The sequence below is a fragment of the Python bivittatus genome, unplaced genomic scaffold (assembly GCF_059951505.1).
Source record: "Python bivittatus isolate LINGU-HERP-01145 unplaced genomic scaffold, Pbiv_v1 ctg000610_np1212, whole genome shotgun sequence".
Classification (NCBI taxonomy): Eukaryota; Metazoa; Chordata; class Lepidosauria; order Squamata; family Pythonidae; genus Python; species Python bivittatus.
In genome coordinates this window covers 18,218,924-18,234,060 of record NW_028277088.1, presented here as the reverse complement: position 1 = coordinate 18,234,060, position 15,137 = coordinate 18,218,924, and positions in this window count along the sequence as shown.

Genomic DNA, 15,137 nt, shown 5'->3' with positions numbered 1-15,137 from the left:
AGCCCCAAGGACTCCGCCGGAGAAGCAGAGCCCATCGCTTGCTGCAGAAACGCAGGGCTGCATCTGCCTCTGTCCCAAACCAGTTTTCCAATCTTGCTGGACAAAGATCAGTTTAACAAACTCAAGCCTCACGAGTGAATAAATCTAGGCGCGTTAATACTACCTTTCTTTTCTCATGCAAATTGGGCAGAGGCAGCTTTATTCCGCCCGTCTCTCGTTCGTGTTTAGTGCGCCCTGGCGGGTCTCACCTTTCCTCTCGCCCCAGGTCAGCCTCCGTCTCCCGCACCCTCAGCTGATGCCATGCCCGGGTCGCCTTTGTCTCTCTTCTTTGTTCTTGGCTCCCCGTTTCTTGCCTGCCTCCCTAGTCCTTTTCCAGGGCGGCTTGCTTTTCCTCCTCCTGCTCTCGCGCGCAGTTAATGGAAGCCCGAGCCTTTCCCCCTCGCTCCTAACGATCCTGCCTTCCCCGCCTCTGGAAGCGTGACCCCTTTACAGCTTTGCTCGGTTTGAGGCTTCTCTCCGCCGATGCCCAGCAGAATTAGAGAGCCCCATTCTGGGCGCAGCTCTCGGAGAGCCTTGCGCTCGAGCCCTCGCTTCTGATATGGGCGCTCTGAAAGCGCCCTGGGTCTGCATAGCAGCCCTCAGAAATGGCCTTTGCCGTCGCATCTCTGCTGTTCAGCGCGGCGGTGTCTTTGCAGGCGCCGCTCCTTTGGAGCCATCTCAGTTGTAGCTTCGAGGGGTCTGCTCCTCGGATGCAGAGGTTTCCGACCCTCGCAAAAACGAGGAGAAATCCTCCGGCAGAGCTGCGTGCAGATGGCCGAGACCAAGCACGTAAAAGGTACCTTTTTGGATTAGATCAAGGACAATTCACCATCGATCTCCACAGTAGCCAAATACAGTAAATGACTTTGGAAGCTGCGAAGCTGGGCAGTATGGCAAGTTGGTTCCTGCAAGCCATAATGAACACAGGTGGATTTTTAGAAGAAGGAAAAAAGCAACATTCAGCACTGATACAACCCCAGTTCCTATCCTTGATGACAATGAGCGTTGGCTGGCTGCTTTAGGCAAGTGGCCAGTTTGAGAGAATCAATAAGAGGCAGTCTAATTGCAGATAATTATTGTTTTGTTTAGCACCAAATAAGAACCATTTGTATTTTCTGCCCGTGGTTTCAAAGAACTTAGTCCATTCGTGAGGGGCCAATAGGGTGTGACTGAAACTGTCGGTCAGGTGATAAAGGAAGCCCTACCTAAATATAATCAAACTTGGGTAATGTATGTAAATTGCAGAGTTTATGGCTCATGTTCCACAATAAGATTATGTTTTCCACTTTAGCTTAATGATTGCAAATAGCAGAGATACTAAAAATTGTTTAAAACTCTATAAAGAAAAATGTTTTATGTACAAGATACTTGTGCAATAAAATAATCGCTCCACATGTAGAAGATGTTCTTTGGATCAAAGTCATAGTCTACATACTGCAGGGTTCCTCAACCTTGGCAACTTAAGACGGGTGGACTTCAACTTCCAGAATTCCCCAGCCAGGAATTCTGGGAGTTGAAGTCCACCCGTTTTAAAGTTGCCAAGGTTGAGGAACCCTGACATACTGGATTTCACCTCCATGAGTCCATTATGTGTTGTTAGTTCCAATTAACAATCTGGGTCCCCTGTGCTCGGAGGGTTCCCTACTTCTCCAGCTCGTGCATTGGAGTGGCAACATTTTAATTCCTCCTCTTCTGTACTAGGTCATTTGACTTAAAAAAAAAAAAAACCTATCCTTTATCCGTAGGGGTACTTGCTAAAATTCTCAGTGCATCTCATATTATAGAAAAGGAAATAAAGCATTTGGGGGGCAGCACCAATTGGACCATCTATAGAAATTATAAGATGTGCAGAAATTTGAAGAAAGAGATGTCCTGCTGGAATAATTAACATCCTGAAATCTTCCAAATGCAGTTAGTTCAAAAACAGGGTGCCTTTAGAACAGTGTTTTTCAAACTTGGCAACTTTTAAGATATGTGGACTTCAGGTCACATGCTGGCTGGGAATTCTGGGAGTTGAAATCCACGCATCTTAAAATTGTCAAGTTTGAAAAACACTGCTTTAGAGTATAACTTGAAGCATGAGGAGGGGCCATTAAGCAGAGAGATTCCAAAACTCATTTTTCCCTAATCTGTTTTGGGCTAGAAAAAAAATCAAAGAAACACCCTTTTGCATCTGAGAACATCCTCTCCGTAAATCCAAAGCCTAAAATTTCCTAATGGTGTGATTACCAGGAAATCCATAGAGCTGTCATGCTGGACCTCACTACTGGATCCCCAGGAGATACTCATCAAAGGCTTTGCCAATCCCCACAAATCCATATAGAAGCCACTCAACTGGCAGAGGAATCTTGTTTCATGAGAGAATAACCTCTGCCACTGCAACTGAAAGGAGTAAGTCCCCAAATCTTTCTGCTGGTTATCACATTTGAAAAAGTTGTGGGCACTTCCACAAAATAGCTGCCATGGTATGTCTAGCCACATACAAAACACTGGAAATGGGGATCCTCAGCAAAGGGTCCTGGCTTCAAAAGGTGTGACTGGATTATGAAAGCCCCTCCCCTTTTTAACACCCATCACTCGCATTGTATGCACGCAAGAAGGGGCAGGGTTTGCATCCACCAATCACACCACCTTCTTGACGCTGGTGACCTTTGCTACACATGCCCCTGCTAGAAGGCAAACTACTAAGTTTGGGTCTCATCCCTTTTTCAAGCTTCCCAGGACACTGTCATCTGGGCTTATCTTTAGCTTTTTCCTGGACTGGAACTACCCAGCTTTGTTTTCTAGGAATGCCTCTGAGATCGGGGGCGGGGGAGGGCCTTCTTATATTTTTGGAAATACAAGTTATGTCTGGGGCTGATATGTTGCTCTGCAGCTTGCTGACCTCCTCTGAAAAACAATAAAATTCAAAATAAAAATAGTTGAGATTGAAAGCCTGCAGGTGGTGGTGGTCATGGGAACTTCAGAGTATCACATTGGAGACCCAGGACTCAGGACGTGCAGATCACATGCCACACACTCTTTAGTCCTCTCGTGTCTTACTTTCCTCCACATCTAACCTTTCTTCATACCACCTAAGCTTGTAGAGATTTCTTCATGTCCTCTTCTCCCCACACTAATGTCATTTTACTAAATTATTTGCCAAGCTGCATTAGTATGACAAGTAAAAGAAGAACAACAATTTGAGAGCCTATTGTGACCATCTCTACTAATCTATATTTAAAATTACTACAAAAGGAATTTCAGATCATATGTAATATAACCTAAGAAGAGCCCTTTTTCATCAGACCAACATGCTGTTTCCAGTGATGGCCCAAAAGAGCAGTCCAAGAACAGAACATGAGAACAATAATTAAACTTGAGTCAATCAGTATAAAAGGAATTAGATTCCTAAAGGATGAAATACAGAACTGTGTGTCACTTCTTGAGTTCTAAATGCAATTTATAACATACCCTTCAGTAACATCAATTGAACAAAAATAGGCTCTCAAATTGTTGTCCATAGGACTTGTTAGAGATGCACAGAACCACATATCTACATTTAACAGTTTTAACAACAATTTCTAATGTGGCAAGATGGGGAGGGGTGGTTTCATATTCAAAGAAATTTAAAATTTTCTCTGGGCACATCGGGGCTTTTGAGCAGGCTTAAATATCGCACAAGGGTGACCTGTAGGCCTTTCTCTATTCTATCTGTGTGTGTGTGCATATGAACATTGCCTCCAGAATAACAGTAATAATTCTTCCATTAGGAATTTTCAATCTGTTAACGTTAAGTGACTTTGATTTTTAAGGACTTATATGAATATGCATGTATTGGGGGTTGATTTTTTTTATCATATGTGTTCTCTTTATAACGTTTGGCCCTAATCAAGCTACAGCTGGTCCTGATTAAGGCTTTTAAGTGGGACCCAGCAGATATTGAAATTAGAATCCACAGCCTAACTGAAGTTAATGGGATGAGATGTCATGAATTCTTTTAGTCTTACTACTTTTCATTGGACCTACTTACGATTAGTTGTATTGCTAATATTTTGCCTAGGAATTGTTATTATTTATCAAATGTTTTATCTATTTACTAATTTATAAGTCACCTTCCTTAACCTACATTCAAACCCCAAGTAGCTCACGATTTGAATTCAGTACCTTGAATTCAACTTCACCTTTGCAAATGAAATAGTTTCTTATATTCTCAGAAAACTTGCAATCCAGCACAGGAGCCCACCAACAGAAAGACAACAAAAGCCATTTTTGCAAATTTGTCTCTGCTTGAATAACCCCCTCCCTCCCCTCATCCAGCCACTTTTTCAGGTCTTTCCCATCTTCCGGAGCAGAGTTCCAAAGGGAGCTAAGAGAGGGAAAAATCTGACTGAAAGAACTCTCCCGGAGAGATCTTCCCACTAATGAAGCAAAGATAGTAAAAAAGCCAACTAACCCAAATTAGGAAAGACAATTCTACGCTCCGCATGAGGGTTTACATTGTAATAATATATATTTACCTGATTCTCTGACACTGAGTTTGAATTTGAACAACTGCCAATGCACAATGTAGCACAAATGACAACTTAAAAGTCACTTTATTTCAAAAAATTATTTTGGAGATGGAAATATTAAAAAATAAAGTCTTCTGAGTACTTGGAATTGATGGTGCTGGGCCATGAATCTTAGCCATAGGTTAAAACTGATTACATTTAATGGTTTTTAGAATAAATGTCACAGTTCTCTGTGGTAAAAGAACACAGGTAATGTATGTGCATATTTATACACCACTTGACAATGCAGCATTGGAAAGATTATTATTAAAAAATCTGTTTAAAATGTCATCATTTTCTTCTTCAGGAGCAAATAAACAACCCTGACCAATAGCCACAATTTTTAACAAGTTACAACCTGGAGTACATGTAGTATAAACATTAAAAATGTAAATATGATAAAATAAATTTATATAAATATCTTAATTTAATCTGTGTTCATTCTAATCTTGTTTGCAACAAATGATACTTAGATCTGTTTCTAAAAGCAATTGTACATGTACCAGCCATATAGATAAATTAATAATGCTTTAAGGTAAAACAAATTCCTCTTTCGATCCAAAGAGAACAGAAAATCTACCCATTAATTCATATTGTTTTAAATCTCCCACAAATAAAATTTAAATAAAGTCATCGCTATCAGTAAAGTAGTTCTTATGAAGTCAGTATAATTAATTATTGGGAGTGTCATTATAATACAACAGAAATCTGAAGAAAAAATCTTCAGATTTAAAAAAAAATCTGCAGAAAAATAATTTTCTCAGGTCACAAACCTACATTCATTTACCTAGAAGCATGGCCTGCTGAACAAAGCGGAATTTCCTCTTGAGTGGATTGTGTCATTTACACTGATTTCATGAAGTCAGTGATTCAGCTGGTCAAAATCAGGCAAAGAATTATTCAAAGCATATTAAAATAATTCTTTGAATTGTTCAAATAATTATTCAGGCATATTCATTTTGGAAAGGCACATCTGGGAAGCTGCTAATTTGTCAGTTTTTCATAGTTCCACACAGAAATAGAGAAATAGAAGCATTTAAAAAATCATGAAGGAGATTTTACTTAAGAAACTACTAGTTTCTCATCATAGAGAACTACTCAGCATTTGTTCAAAATAAGCAGACTCTGGAAAATACCACTGTACACCATTAAAAGTCACTGCTCTACACCAATTATACCAAAAAAAAGTGGAAATTTCCACAGTACTTTCCCTCCCCTCATATGTACTATTTTTGAAAATAGCCTAACCTAGTTCCAAAAAGTAGAAATTTTAAATCTTGCTAATCTGAACCTGCTATTTTACTATTTTATACTGTATATGTTAATGATCACTTGAAAATTGCAATGTATGATGACAATCGCAATGTATTAATTAGCATACATTCTGACAAATAACCAATCAGGGAGCTTTAGTTGTTTTCAGTTGATGTAAATGACCATCTTTCTTACAGAAAATGTAAGCATGTGTGCAAATAATATTCTCAAATATATGTCAGGCCTTAATGCTACCATCACCATTAATAGCTTACTATTTAGGGACTTTGCCTAGCAGACATCTACTGGATGTGCCTATGCCCTGTGAAGCAAGCCTGGTATAAAATGAAATATAGACCGCAATATTTAAGAGGATATCTAATGTGCTTAGTTCATATTCCACGGGGATTGTTTTGTTTAATAAAAACCAACTCATACCAGATTGTGTTTTGTGATTAGTATGAATTTATCAAAGTTAATGATTTCAAAAATGTGGAAACTAGATTCCAAACCAGCAGTTTAGTTCTATGTGAAGACTATTGTCAAAAACCACTGTAATTGTGCAAGACAAATGAATGGTCTCCAGAACTGTAATATATAGGAGTTAGTGCACAGAAGTGCATCTTTTCGTTTCTCTGTTGTCTCAAACAAAAATGAGACAGAGACATTTTAAAAAACACACACACTTACTTTGCAGAGATGTGTGTATTATTTCCAGGGGATTGAAGTTAAACCACTGCCATTAGAATTCAGGTGGTTCACTGATAGATGAAAGATACCTAAAACCAGGACTTGCTGATTTGTTTTGTTATGCTGTAGGAGGCTTTGAGGTTAAAGTCCTATACTATAGGCTTCCCCAAGCTGTTGCCCTCCAGATGTGTTGGGATTAGAACTCTGGGAATTCCCAGCCTTTATGCCTATAATTTACAGGTTACAGGTCACTGCACAGACATAAACATTTGAGTAGAATTATTGTTTTGCTGCTGGTGTAAACAATTTGACATTATACACACTCACATATGATCATTTTTATATTTTAATATATTTTATTAAATACATATTTAATAAAGCCATGGTGCTAAATAAATACAATTATTAAGTTCAGTAAAATAAAATTATTAGGAAATTCAGTACAAATCTTTCACAAGGATCTTTACTCATTGTGCACTCTTGCTTACCGGCCACAATAAAAGTACTAGAGAAAACAGGGCTTCATTTACTGCGCAACAGATCCTTCATTCTGTGACTTGATCAAAAGTTAACTAGAAGCAGAGTTAAGAAAACAATGTTTCTGTTTATTATATAAACACAAACTATTTTACCAGCTTGGCCTTATGCTAAATCACATTGTAGCACCATGACAAACCTAGATTTTAAGCGTAATGCTTTGCTCCCTTTGAGGTTTCTCTGGTTTTCCCACTTCTTTTTAGTTGTCCTTTTATCTCCAAGGAATTTAGAGATTTGGAAGGTTTTTACCCTAACCAGCAGAAGGCAGAATAACTTTCTACATGATCAGTCTAAGCTACAAGGATATATAAAGTCATTACACTGTCTTGAAACATTAGGAATGTTCATGTCCCTCTATCAAACTCAACATGTACAGAAAATTACACATGGAGGGAACCCTTAATTACAGCAAGGTTTAAGAACCGTGATTAGACAGGGCTAATTCAGAGTCGCATTCTGCTTGCAAATAAAAATGGTCAGATGGACAATCCATTATGCTGGCTATTCTAAATGTATTGAATAGTGTGCATAGTGTCTGTGAAGAGCAAAAATGTGCTCAGAATATACTGCTAAATATGTAAGAGAAAAAAATCACAAGCAAATAATAAACTGGCTTCCCTGTGTGTTTGCATGAAATTTAAAATTTATATAAAACAGTAGTCTTCATATCTTTAGGTTTTTCTCCTGTTGATTAAAGTTTAGTGCCTTATTGGCCTCACTACTACTTTTCTGTAAATTCAGATATTTTCTGAATTTTTGCTTTTAAGGAGTGCTACCTATGTATTACAAAGTTAAGGGGACAGAAAAGGAACGACCAGGCATGCGACGTAATAAACTATGATTTTGTTAATATTGATTATGTCCCATCAAGTTGTTTTTGACTCCTGGTGACCACATAAGCAAACCTCACCAAAATTAGTTGTCCTATGAATTTTTTGGCATTATCAGTAAATATGATTCTGCATACCTATATGTTTCTGAGTTCTGAGGATCTTCAGATTGTTACCATGAGTAAAAGGCAAAAGGGGGAATAATTTTCTCTAATATGGTTTCAGCTGTTTTGTTGCTCCTATGTGGAATATCTCTGTTCTTGACCATTCAACTGTTCTTTCAGTCTTGAAAGTACATCTGTATTCATTTCAGCTTTCTGTTGTGAACATTATTGTATCTGCTTTGATACCTCCACTGGAGAAGGAGGCCCAAACATTTACAGAGACACTAAATTTTAATAACAATTTAGTTGTGTTTAATTTTAATTATAATTGAGTAAAATACTTCAGCTATTTCTTGTTACTTCTGCTTCATTCTGCTGTTGGCATCAATTGTTTAAGCAAAAGGTTCCTTCTTTGCAACATTTAATTACATTGTTATGCTTTGAAAATATCTTTGACAATTCTGAAACCTGCCATATTCCAAGGGGTTTTGTTTCTAGAATTTGTTGAAAAGACTACACCTAGCTACAGAGAAGTTTTTAGAAAAAGGACTAGTTCAAGAGTACATACTACCTCTTCCAACAAATTTTTACTCTCATTCAAGATCTACATATAATTTCCTTAACTAAGAGAAAATAAAGTGTGGGATCATCTCTTGTAAATGAGTAAAACCTCTTGTGTGCGTCTTCTCCACTGGTATGCCATAAAGTAATTATTATGCTGTAGGAAATTAGATAATGTAGAATAGAGGAGTGAATTGTTTTGAGAATAATATTAAATATTTGAGTGAGTAGTCTCACTCAGTAAAAGGACACAAGGAATTAAACGTGATAAAAATAATTCCATTCATGATGTTTCCAAATATTGTCCAAATATATGTGGTGATTCATTTTGCATTTATACAAAGTCAAAAAAGCAGAACAGAGAGTTTTGTCTCATGTCTTACATTTTATATTTCAGGAAAAAAATGTGCCATTTATTTCCTGCCCAATTATTTTGGCTTTGATAAAGGAAGTAGTTTCCTATCTTATGCATGTTCTAAAGAAGAAGAAGAAAGACATTGCTATCTGTCTCATTTTATTTGTTCATAGCCTGTGGATTGTGTTTCTGGCTTTATTTAGCTGCACTTCAAGTGATTAGTGTGACATCCTTTCCTTTTTACAATACAGAGTGAGAGAAAGAATTTTCTAGCCAAAAAAACAGGCTTCAGAGCATTCCACCGATCAAATCAACCTTTTTTTAAACATCACTAATAGTGGAACTCTTCACATGTCTCCTCAGAAGGAAATCATATTCAGTTAAAAATGGATCTTTCTCTCAAGTGTTATAGGATTACAAGAATTTTGCCTAAAATATTTCCAAAATAAGCTCTTGTAGTTCTTTTCCAGTAGAATTACCTTTAAAGAATAAGCTTTTCAGATGTACTTATTTTAATTTATAAGTTTTGTTGCTATTACTTTGGGATAATTTTGTTATTTCAACAACATTCAGATATAATGTTCCATTATTATCTACATTCAGTTATTAAGCTATACTGTTTCCTCAGAGTGTGAAGATTGCTCTGCTTGATTGGCTGAGTTGCACGCAAATCACACAATATTTCATTTGTTTCTATCCTGCAACAGGCCCGCCCAACTGGTTTTACTTTTTTCCTAAGAAAATCTAAGTAACATAGAAAAGCATACACACACACATAGGCTTTCCTATGTTACTTAGATTTTCTTATCTTTATATATATGCATTGTAGGTGAATGTGTTCATCTATTAACCACCACCCCCAATTTACATGTTAGGCCTCACAGAATTTGAAGCTGGCTTATAGAGAATTAGGCACAATAACTATAATATTAATTTATAGTTGCAAATTTCCTACCTTTTTTTCCCTACATGGATACATTTGTACAGAGACACAGAGTTTGCAGTATTTGGATTGTTCCTCTATTTCCTTCTCATGGTGTGAAAAATAAAACTCAGCATGATGAGTAGATCCAGGGCTCCAGGGGCCATTACCTCATCAACTTTCACTTTGATGACAACGTATCAAAATAAAAATACTATCTCAACATGCGTAACTGATATTTTTTGCTTCTTGAAATTATAATTAACAAAGCACTATGTTGTGTACACCATGTTTAATTCACAGGAGATAAAGAACCTGATCTTGGAGTCGAGAGCTGTTCCCCTTTGGATAAACTATTATGGGTAGGACTTTCTCCATGGTTAACACCTTCTCTTTGGTGCAGGGATCATTAGCAAAAACAGATGGGAATCTAAGCTTTCTTGTTAGCCATTAAAAGATGCAGAGAAAGTAAATTTATGTTCTGTAGAGGGTCCATCAGTTTTTCTAAAAAATTATGACCCTTGAAACCTGCCAATTCTTCATGGGTGACTGGGAAACAATTTTTGTGTGTGTGACATTCCATGCTGATGTATATTAAATTAGCTTCCTCATGCAAATAGGTTTGATCTTTGCTAGAAAATATGTGGCTGCTGTGTGGTCTTATTTCTCCAAACAAATTAAAACATTGTTTAGTATTTATCCTAAGCTCCTTCACAGTTGTACTTGTGCTAAACAGAGTGATACTTTCCAGCTACAATTAATATTGTATTTGGATAGGCCACAATAATATTGGCATGGTTTAACTCAAAAGATAAGATTTACTGTATACTAATTCTTAGACTTATCTATGAAACAGCTCCCTCACCCAAACCCATTAAACATCTAAAAAATGCAATTTCCATTTAATTGGACAATTCTGATCTCCCTGATATTTATGACTAGTTCCTTTAAGGATCTATGTGAAAATGATAAATTTTCAGGGGCTGCACAGCAAGGAGACTAATCTGTTGAAAGAAAACCCTAATAACCTGTCAACAGTCATTGGCAAGTGAAAAAATGATGGCAGCAAATACTATAGAAACAGGTCAACTTACTAGCAAAATAGCAGCTGCCACTGATTTGCTAATTATTGATTTTAATAATTGTGTCTTAAGTGGAATATGAAATCTTCATGCATTTCTCAGTTGTGAACATTCCTTGTCGTCGTAATTTTTCTGGCAATCTGTCTGTGGTCACTTCTACCTTTGAACAGTTAGACTGCCAATTGTTCCCAGGTGGTTGCATTTTACTTCCAGGAGTATATTCCTACTGTAATTATAAAAATAAGGGTACTCATACCTTTGCAAGATTAGAGTCCTTCATAGTTTTTCCTATGGATCTAAGATAATCAAGGAGAAAAAAAAATTAAAAGTAAGGGGGAAAAAACCACCTGTCCCTAGAAATAAACATCTGGGACAGGACAGATGGAGATTAAGGTCTGATTAAACAAACTGTGAATAATAGTAGAAACGTCCTTTTTTCCCCAATAGCTTTAATCATATTAAATCTAAGATAATAAAAATGGTATTTTGCTAACACAATAGATCAGATATGTCACCTTACTTGCCTGCTTGCCAACACTTCTTGGTGAGATAAAAATTCTTTTAAAAGATGAATTTTAAAAGATGAATTTATGATAATTATGCCTTTTAGTCAAACTGTTCATATTTTTAAAGTACTTCAAGTCACTTCAAAACAATTGCAAAGCACTCTTACACATGTTTTAGAAGCTTGATTTCAAGGCAAATGTGCATAAAATAGCAATGTAATAATATGTAATACACATGTACTAAGGCCTTATTGATTTGCATGTAGAATGAAAAGGAACTTATACTTTATATCAAAAAGTCTCAATATAAACAGGATTGTTGAACAATCACCATCACTGAGAATGTGAAAAAATCCATTGAATTATGTTTGTTTTGTTACTGTCTTCCTTCCAAGCAGCTCTGAGCCTCAAAATTACTTTAAGATGTCTCACTAGAGACATTTCTTAAACAGTGTTTCATGGAACCTTTGCCCCTAGAACAACCTAAGACGATTCTATGAACTGGTCCTGTTCATGCCACCATTTCCTTCACAATGTCTTTGCAAAATGGATTTTTAGCATTCATTATAACTAAGATCAAACATATAAAGAGGCTGAATGTTGCACCAGCTCTAGGATTTTCTTTAACAAATCCCATTCCAAACATTGAGTAAAAATGTCATTGTATGTAACCTCATATATTCTATTGTTATGCATTAAATATAAGAGAAAGTAAAAAGCAATATTAAAATACATTGTATTTCATTTAACATTTCTTTCAGATTTCCCCTCTTCGCTTCTTTAAATATTCATAGGTATTCTTCATTGTATATATGTAGAGGTAGAGAATGAGACAGGTGTGTTTGTGGTCCATGATCTCAAAAAGATTAAGATTAAACTGAACTTGTTCTACTGAATCTATACTTGAGATCTGAACCTATGTACTATACTATTCACTTTTTCATGCTCTTGAAATTCCTTTTTCTCACCTGGTCACTTCTGTTTAATTAAAAATACTTTAGTCTTTAACTAAAGAGTTAAAGCTACCCTTTCAAATACTAAAAAATGAAGTTAAAACGTTTATGTTTACAAATAGTTTTATTATGCTCTCTATATTTCTAGGAAATTTGCAAAAAAAAACCCAAACTTAACATAACAAAAGCATAAAACTGAGGATTACATTAGAAAGCATGAGTTCAGATTAAAAATTAAAATTCTGGGCAAATAAATAAGTAGTTGCTTGTGTTGCAATTATATCAATTTAAGTGCTTCAGAATTTAAATTGTCCTACAGTTTGAAAGGCAAAATTCATCTCCAAAGTTAAGGATAATTTTTAATACTTGAATATTGTAATGTTATCTGGAGAGGGGGATATCATTGTGAATAACTATTATAGCAACAGAGTTCACACTGTTTGCATACTATCAATGAACTATAATTACAAATCATACAATTATTATCATGTACCTGTGTGTACATTAAAAATTGCAGTCTCCTCCCCAATAATAAAAAGACTATAAAAGTGGTTTATAAGGCATGCTATCTCATAGTGGATTTTATTTTCCTTACAACCACAACACTCAAGAAAATACTTAAGAAGTTCCTGACTTCTAAATGCATATTAATACTGTGAGAAAAATGAATCCTTGAGTGAAAAAGACAAGTTTTTAGAGTTTTAAAGTTTTAAAGTTTTTTGTGTATTGCGTTTTGATCCCAGAATACATTTTAAGGCAATGCTATGTATGTATAACTGAAATTACTAAGTCAGTGGGCTAAAAGTTTAATGGAATCACCTTCCAATGACTCATAAATCTGTTTGAGAATTAAGCTGTATAGATCCTCTTTTTCTCTAAGTGCAAAAAGAACCAAAAGCCCAATTCAGTACAGTATCTAACAAACAAGGATATCAAGAATTGTCGCTGACTGATAAGTTCTCTTTTAACCAATTAATCTTGTTTAAGCAGTGCCAATTACCAAAACTTCCATACAAGTACCCCTTGGAGATGAACAAAATTGAAATAATCTGAAATTGAATACAAAAAATCCCCACCACTATTTATGCTTAGAAAGCCAGACCATATTTACTCATTTACTGTCTTTATTAATTCCCTGTTAATTACACAAAAATCAAAACAGTCATTTTAAAAATTCCAGATACGTGCTCCTAAGTATCAGCCATACTGTTTAATCAGCTCACGCATACAATATTTTCAGTAAAACTCATGGACTTTCTTTTATAATAACCTAGAGGAAAAAAAGCTGCGAACTGATAGTTAATTTTAAAGAATAAGTAAATGCAGCCATTATCTATTTTTTTCCCCCTTAGGCTCATCTAAGAGAATGTTAGGATGTGTAACAGTCTTATTAAGTTTTCAAAGTAGCATTAAATATTTTGTTATGGGGATTTCCATGTGGTAGTCATAATGTAAGCTTTTTCAAGACGTCCTTGTGGTTTTCCTTTTGTAGGCACAGCAGTATTGTGAAACAGAAGAGACAGTATGCATTCTAGAGACTAGTCACAATATTGCTAAAATAGGTTAATGCAAATAGAATGAAAGGTCTTCAGACCCAAGGAACTTAAACAAACAGATCTAAAGGAAACTTTGCTTCAGCAATATGCTGAAAAGCATGGTGATTTGTGATTCATTTATGATGGGAATTGGCAAGTATACCTAAGAGTGTATATGTTGTTCGTACATCACTGTCAATTCGAAAGGCACATCAACCACAGCTACATTAGGATGTGAAACACAAACACAAAATGAGTTACCTGTTGCCATGGGAACATCCTAATAATGGTGGAATCCCTTCAGAATGAATGGAACAGTTATCACTGAATTAAGTACATAGAAGTTTCACTAGGTTCAACAGGATTGACTCCCCAAAGCAGCCTGAATTATTTTGTGTAGCAACATTTATTCAGTGCTGATGCCACCTGTTTATACACAGGACTACTATAAATACATAGAAACAAACAAACAAATATCAGATATCTGGGTTTTGTATAAGAGAAAAAACAAACAATGCTGAATTCACATGTCTACAAGAACATATGTCTATTTACAACTCAATTGATTTTTCATTGATAGGCTGCTACCAAATTAATTTAGTTGTTTAGGACAACAACAAATGTCTCCTTCAACTCAAATTCCGTCATGGACATGTCAGCGTAGTTTTCTTGGAGATGCTTTGTCACCGCCATCTTCTTTTCACTTCCTAGTAAAGCCTACAGTTGAGGAATTTCCTGGTGGCCACTCATCCAATATTAATCAGAGCCAACCCTGCTTTAGCTTTTCAGGGTTAGCTAAATGCTGAAAAGCCAACAGATCCTAAACTGAATAGTCCTATAAATAAGAAAAATTATAAATCACTTATAAAATCCAGTTTGAAATGTACAGAAACAACTTAAGTGGAATTGTGGGTGTTAGCAGTCCACCATTCAGTCACTCAAACTCTAGCAAGTAACAGATAATAGTCTCTCTTGAATCTGCCTCATAATTTGATTTTTAATATCTTGTAACATCTTTATTTTTATAATTACAATATTTTATTAACCATCTTTGCAAGTGCTCAAGATGGTTCATAAAAAATAATAAAACATATAACTGTCAACCTACCTGAATATTTTCAGAACTATATGCTGAAGCTAACTCAACTAAATTGGCCATAAGCGTTTAGCTAGGAGTACAGTTCCATAAGCTGTAGATATTTTTTATTTGATTTGAACATAAATCTTAATATCCTGG